Genomic DNA, 7,599 nt, shown 5'->3' on the forward strand with positions numbered 1-7,599 from the left:
ATAGGAACTAGTTTCCTAGGATCTTCAGCCATGTGTAGGTGGCAGTCCTAGGATCGAACTAAGGGCCTCTGTGCATGGATTGGGCTCAGGCTTCATTGACAGCCACCCAGCCTCAGCTATGCAAGGTCACATAAAATTTTCAAGCCTAGTCACTGTCACCCAGGATGGTTACAGTGCAAAGGAAACAAAGGTAATACTGTTGTGTAAAACTTCTTGGTTTATTCATCCTCCGTTTTTGTTGGTTTGATGATTTTTTGCCAGTGAAGGGAGTTGAACTTGGTTCCTAGGATCCCTGGGTCATCTGAGGGTGTAAAAACTGCACCCCAGCTTAGGGTAATCAAGGCTGAGGCAGAGTTAGGAAAACCTAATTTCAAGACCCATGCCTGCCCCCCCCAACAAAAAATGTTAAGGCATTGACTTGGAATTTAGGCCATTTTTTCTGCCATACCTGGGATTTGAACTCAGGGGCTGGGTAACTCTATTGTGATCTGGGTGACATAGGAGCTCACCGCCTTGAAGAAAAGAAATTCAGGAACATTTCCCAAGGCATGAATTCCAGGCCCAGGATTGGCAAAAATAATCTTTATATACATTTATAATGTATATCATATATATGTATGTATTTGCATAGATATTACATATTGTACCTAGGACACAAGATTTTCACAGCAAGGAAAACAGTTCAAAATTGGCTTCTTACTCCACCTATTAACTTTGGCACTGCTAGGATTTGAATTGGGCCTGGAATGCCCAATTCATCAAGTGGCCATTAAGCACAGCAGCCTCAAAAAAATTTACTGCCAGGCAGTTCTCAGGACCTGACTTCTAGCCCAAGGAGTCGCCAATATATAAATAGATAGAAGTGTAAATTGCTGCAAATATATATATATATATATATATATATATATATGTGTGTGTGTGTATATATATATATATATATAGAGAGAGAGAGAGAGAGAGAGACAGAGAGAGAGAGAGAGAGAGAGAGAGAGAGAGGGCTGGGGGAGAGAGAGATTTATAGGTTTATTTGATTGTATATTTAAATATATAAAAATATTTATAGAATGCAAGATGTTTACATATTAAATTACATGTAATATATTACTAATAATTAATAGATATTGAATTATGCATCCATTTAATGATGTATCATGTTTTAAGGCACAATAAAATGCTTCCTTGAGCAAAAGGAGCTCAGGGACAATGTCGAGGATCACAGTTCAAGACTCAGGACCTGCTGCAAAAAAAAGAGCCAGTAACTCCACGTATCTGTGTATATATGCAAGTATTTCTATCGGTGAACATCCAGAGTCCCTATGAAGAAAGGAACCCAGCTAGGAAATTTGCTTTGAATAGAATGATTTCATAGCACAGCTTTCAAGACAGTGCATGTTCCAGAGCTCTCCTCACTGTTCCCAGTGTAACTTGAGGGTTTCTCCACACCCTAGGCTGCTGGAGGAAGTCTGCTTCATTGTTGGAACAGGCAAACAAAAAGCCTTACTCCTGTACAGCTGTGTAACAAACATTTCATCTGGGGCAATTAGTGAGGATGAGTGTGGGTGGGCTCTAAAGGCCAGGTGAAAAAGCCCTCCTTTTCCCCAAGCTATCTCTCTTCCCAGTGCTCTGTTTTGACAGGAAGCCTTCATTTGTGCCACCTCCTGTGGCAGGCTAAGTTCCCTGCATTCATCCTGTCTTTGTTACACTATGTTCCAATGTTGAGACAAACTGCTACAATTAATTGAAGAGTCCTTCTGGCAGACAACTAGGGCCCTGAATCTAATGAAATGATTCATTATTGGCAGTGTTGCCTCCCTAGGTTTCCAGAAGCTTGCTAAATCTAAGCACTTGTGCAAAATCACAATGCTTCCTGTCATCTAGTGCTGGTGAAACACATCAAGATTTGAAACCTTTGACCTCTCCTAGTTGTGCCCTTGGTGGCTAGATTTTGGGGTTGAACACTGGGCGAAGCTGCTGACCATGAGTTCAGAGCAGAAGCTCAGTGTTTTCCCATTTGGTGTCACAGCTTCACTTCTGGTCTCTGTGTGTGTGTGTGTGTGTGTGTGTGTGTGTGTGTGTGTGTGTGTGTGTGTGTGTGTGTGTGTGTGTGTGTGTGTGTGTGTGTGTGTGTGTGTGTGCATACACTAGTCCTGAAGGACTCAGGAACTGACCACTGACCTAAGTTTCTCTTGTACAAGGACAGCACTCTACCAGTTGAGCCACAGAGCACTTTAGATTTTTTTTCTAGTGAAGTGGCACTGAGTATTCAAGCCCAGGATTCATGCATGCAAAGCACTCTACCCCTAAGACACATTCCTAGCACTCCACTTCAGGTTTATTTTTTCTTATAAGTTGGAGGAGTTGAAGTCTGGGCCTGGGTGCTGTCTCTTCAGCTCAAGTCTAGAGCTCTACCACTTGTGCTAAAGAGCCCCTTCAGATTTCTGGTGGTTCATTGGAGATAACCATCTCAAGGAATTTCCTGCTCAGGCTGGCTTTGGACTGTGATCCTCAGCTCTCAGCCTCCTGAGTAGCTAGGATGACAGGTGCGAGTCACCGGTACGCAGCTTCCACTTCAAGTTTCTAAGTGGTGAATAGGAGATAATAGTCTCATGGGACCTTTTGTGTCTGGGATAGTTTGGAACGCAGATCATCAGATTTCAGCTTCCTGAGTAGGCAGGATGACAGACCTCAGCTAAAGACACCTAAGCTCTCACACTATACTGAAAAGAGTCATTGGCTCCACGTGGTAGAGTGCTAGCCATGAGCCCAAGATGAAAGTCAGTGCCTCGGCTCTGAGTTCAAGGTACATGATGGAGAAAAGTAAACCAAAATAATTGTTGCAGGAAACAACTCACTACATTTCAGTACATACATCATTTTGGCCCTGACATGGGGACATATCTGAGCCTCAACTTTCCCATCTGTACAATCATCTTACTTGTGGAGCTTTTACAAGGACCAGATGAAAGAATGAACCCGTGAAGGACTAGGCATACAACTCATGAAGAACTCATCACATAGCTGTATCCCACATGCTGTCATTAGAATTAGGGTGCTTTAATCATTATCACCATTCTTTTAGAAACACATCACAAACCTCACAAAGTTCACATCTAATGATTTAGAGGGGTGGTTTTTTTGGGGGGGAGTCAGCCACATGGATTGCACTCAAAGGTTGGGGGTACTATCCTAAGATATTTAGCTCAAGCCTAGAGCTCTGCCAGAGTTTCGCAGACTTCATGCCAGGACTGAGTTCTAAACCCACCACTGTCAGATCTCAGCCCCCGAGTATCTTGCATGACAGGGGTGAGTGAGCCAGCAGCATCTGTTTTGGTGGAGCTGGGTTGCAGTAGTTTACCTCTGGCTAAGTCGGGTTAGAAGTCACCTGTCAACACCAGACTCCCAGCTTGCTCTGTGATGAGGTATTTGCTGCCTATCCTTATATCATTGCAGTCAGAACATTCTATCTTCTTTTTTTTGGTGCCACTACTAGGGTCTTGAATAAGGGTCTAGACACACCCCCTATGCTTTTATCCTCAAAGCTCGTACTCAACTACTTAAGCAAGACAGCACAACTTTTGGATTTTTCTGTGCATGTGGTAGTGAGGAATCAAACCCAGGGCTTTGTATGTCCTAGGAGAGCACACTACCACTGATCCCCAGGAGTGACAAGAGTACAAACAGATAAATGTGTAGATTGGTGTATAGATAGGTAAGTAGGTAGATAGATAGATAGACAGAAAGATAGATAGATAGAGAGGTATATGCTTAAAACAAGAAAGAGATGTCTGTACATTATGAAATAGCATATACAATATTGCTACCGATTATTGGCAATTAAATTATTCCTTCCTTTTTTAAGTATCATGATTGAATACATAATAAAGTATTAATTGAAAATTAATGTAGTATAATTTTTGTATATAGTTTTATAATATAATCATACACTAGTAATTTATTTGTTACTTTTATAACATTTCATTTGTATGGATGTATATCAGAATGCGCCTTAGAATCTCCCACCATTCATTAGTGGCAGTACCAGGATTCAACCTCCAGGCCTAAGTTGCCTCTTTTGGCTATGGCTTCCCTAATAGCCCACCAAATATCAGCAATGCAAGGTCATGTACACTTTCTGGGCCTTGTCATTTAGACCCTGGATGGCCACAACGCAAAGGTGGAAGAAAAAGTAAAACCACCTACTTGAACTTCTCAGTTTTTCTTTTTTGTGTGAGAATACCATACAGAGGAGTTACAATTACATGGGCAAGATAACCAGTACCCTTCTTATCAAGCATTGTTGCCTCCTCTTTGTTTCCCCTTCCCATCTCAATTTATCTTTCTCTTTTTTTTTTTTTTTTTTTTTTTTTACTAGCCTCAAGATTTGAACTCTGGTCCTAGGATCCCAGGGTTGGTTGTGGCAGAGATGCCAAGACCTGAGTTCAAGCCCCATGCTTTGGCCAAAAAAAAAATAATAAGGCCCTGGCTTGGAATTTGCACCATTTTTCTGGCAGGCTTTTGATTTGAACTCAGGGTCTGGGTAAATCTGTGACACTGTAGGTGAAGGGGAAGATCACCGTCCTTGAAAACAAAAAATTCAGACCAATTCCTAGAGCCTGAATTGAAGCCCCAGCACTGGAAAAACTAATATTTATATATGAGATCTATTTATATTGCATGGTTTTACAGCTTATGACGTTTATTACACTTATTAATTTAGTATTATTACACATATAATGTTTCATTTCCTCATATCACCTAGGATATATTTGAATATGGATTATACATCATACTGAGACCAAGGACTGTCACAGAGAAGAAAAAAATGTGTCAAAATTAGCTTCTTACTCCATGAATAAATTTTTGGCCATGCTGGGATTTCAACTCACAATGCCCAATCCATAAATGCAGTCACAATTTTAGCAGACCAGGGTGTGGCAAACTGAGCTGCCAGGAAGTCCTGAGGACCTGTGATCAAGCCACAGTAGTGCACAATATATAGATAGATAGATAGATAGATAGATAGATAGATAGATAGATAGATAGATAGATAGATAGATAGATAGATAGATAGATAGATAGATAGATAGATAGATAGATAGATAGATAGATGTATATATATGTGAGTATGTGTGTATATATATATATATGCATATATATTCAGGGAGGGAATGTTAAGATATTATATATATAACCAATTATTAGTGATTACATTATGCCTCCATTTAATGAAGTATTATGGTTGAATACTTACAAAATCTGTAATTAAAAATTAGTCAAAACCCTTTCATTAGGTGCTCGAATGGAAGATATAAATCCAGTAATTTGTGTGTGGCACTCTAAAATAGAATCAAGAATTAACTGCAAATTATTACTTTTATGCATTCCATTAGCATTCACATGAATAGGAATGAGTTTGTCAGATTCTCCCTCTATTTGTGGGGGGCAGTCCTAGCATTCGAACTCCAGGCATGGGTAGTTTCCTTCGAATGCAACCCATTGGAATGGCACTGTGAAGACTTCAGATTGTCACGATTAAAAAAAGAACAAGAAGAAAAGAAAGCCAGGTGTCAGCAGCTTCTGCCTATAATCCTAGCTCCTCAGGAGGCTGAGATGTAGAGAATGCCAGTTTGAATTCAGCTGGGGCAGGAAATTTCCTGACATTCTTATTTCTAAAAGACCACAGGGAAAAAAATGCACACATGGGTGGGGCTGTGGCTCAAGGGCAGAGCACTCCCCTTGAGCAAAAGGAGCTCAGGGACAGCGCCTAGGCTCATAGTTCAATCCCGGACCTGCCAAAAAAAAAAAAAAAAAAAAGGAGGCAGTAATTCTATGTCTCTGTGTATGGATGGATGGTGTATGGATGATGGGCATTCACCAGGTTGCCCATGCCCAGCCCCCAAACCTGGGCAAGCTGGGACAAGCACTGAGACAATACTAAGTCTGAGCCGGCAGCTTGAACAAAGCATCCTTCTCTGCCATTTAAGTACTGAAGCCCCAAAGGCTTTGCCTGGGCTGGTGTGTGCAACAGGTGCATTATATTGTGGGTGAGGTGTCCCATCAGGACACCTAGAAGCCAGCCACTGCCTCCAGGGAGACCACAGTTCCTAGGCTGTAGGAGTTGTCCAAGGTTCTGGCTCCATATTCTAGATCCCTCTGTAGGATGTGGGGCCTGGTGCCTATCACTCATTCATCATTCCTGACTGCCAAGTCTCAGGCTGGTCCCAAATCCTGGGAAAGATAGGACATAGCCAGTGATTTCTGTGCCGAAAGGGGTTAGCCAATAAATTCCACCCTCATAGCTCCTGTTAGAAGTGAGCCTTGGACTGCGAATGTGGCTTAATTGTAGAGTGCTTACCTAGATTGCATGAAGTCATGGGTTCGATTCCTCTGTACCACAGAAAAAGAAAAAGCCAAAAGTGGCACTGTGACTTAAGTGATAGAGCGCTAGCCTTCAGAAAAGAAGCTCAGGAACATGCTCAGACCTTGAGTTTAAGCCCCAAGACTGTCAAAAAAATAAAAAGGGACCCGGTTGAGACATATTCTTCTGGGACTCAGAGGAGGGCCGAGGTCAGAAGTAAGAGGTAGAGGTCAGGTACTGGTGGCTCACCCCTGTAATCTTAGCTACTCAAGAGGCTGGGATCTGAGGATCAAAATTACAAGCAGGAAAGACTATGAGACACTTTTCTCCAATTAAACACCCAAAAAGCCAGAAGTAGAGCTGTGGTTCAAGTACTGGTGTGTTAGCCTTGAACACAAAAGCTCAGGGATACTGTCAAGGTGATGAATTCAAACCCCCCAGTCTGGCAAAACACACACACCAGTCAGCCTTCACAAGTTCCATCTCTAGCAATTCTATATTTTTTTTTAAAAAAGAGGGAAAAGTGAAGGAAAGAGTTGCTCCAGGAGGTGATACAACCTGTGCCAAAATTCCACAGGAGTTATAAGATGTGGAACAGGACAGAGAGCCTCAGGCAGAAGGTACAGCATGGGCAAAGGTCCTGAGGTATGGTGTAGAGCCGGTGGTGTGGGTGGAATGAAGGTTCTGTGGCTTCAGACAAGTCTGGCAGGACATTCAAGGCTGGGTCAAGGTTTGTACTTGAATCACAGGTAGGGCAGAGGGTGGGGACCCAGAATGGGGCCCAGAGGGAAGATTAGCTTGGCTTTTCACCATGGACCCCAGCCATTTTCAGTGGCTGGAAGCCTATTTTTCACAGCTCCTGACCCTCAGAGGCCTCCTTTGCATGGAAGAGTCAGGGCAAATGCAGGGAAGAACTTTTTCTTAAGAAAAGTTTCTAGGCATCAGTGGCTCAACCCCTGTAAATACTAGCTATCCAGGAGACTGAGGTCAGATATAGTGGGTCAAATACAGCTCAGGAGAAAAAAGTTGGTGAGACTCTTTTCTTGCCAATGAACTACCAAAAGACAGAAATGGAAATGTGGCTCAAGTGGTAAAGTGCCAGCTTGAGAAAAAGTTAAGAGACCAGGGCTCAAACTGAGTTCAAACCCCAGTACTGGCACAGAAAAAAAATAAAGAAAAGCTTTAAGAAGCTCCTAGCCCACTGTGGTGAAAGGCCAGATCAGCTAAGTGCATGTGGCTCT

The sequence above is a fragment of the Dipodomys merriami genome, unplaced genomic scaffold (assembly GCF_024711535.1).
Source record: "Dipodomys merriami isolate MVZ:Mamm:240054 unplaced genomic scaffold, mDipMer1.0.p SCAF_2230, whole genome shotgun sequence".
In the NCBI taxonomy this organism is placed as follows: Eukaryota; Metazoa; Chordata; class Mammalia; order Rodentia; family Heteromyidae; genus Dipodomys; species Dipodomys merriami.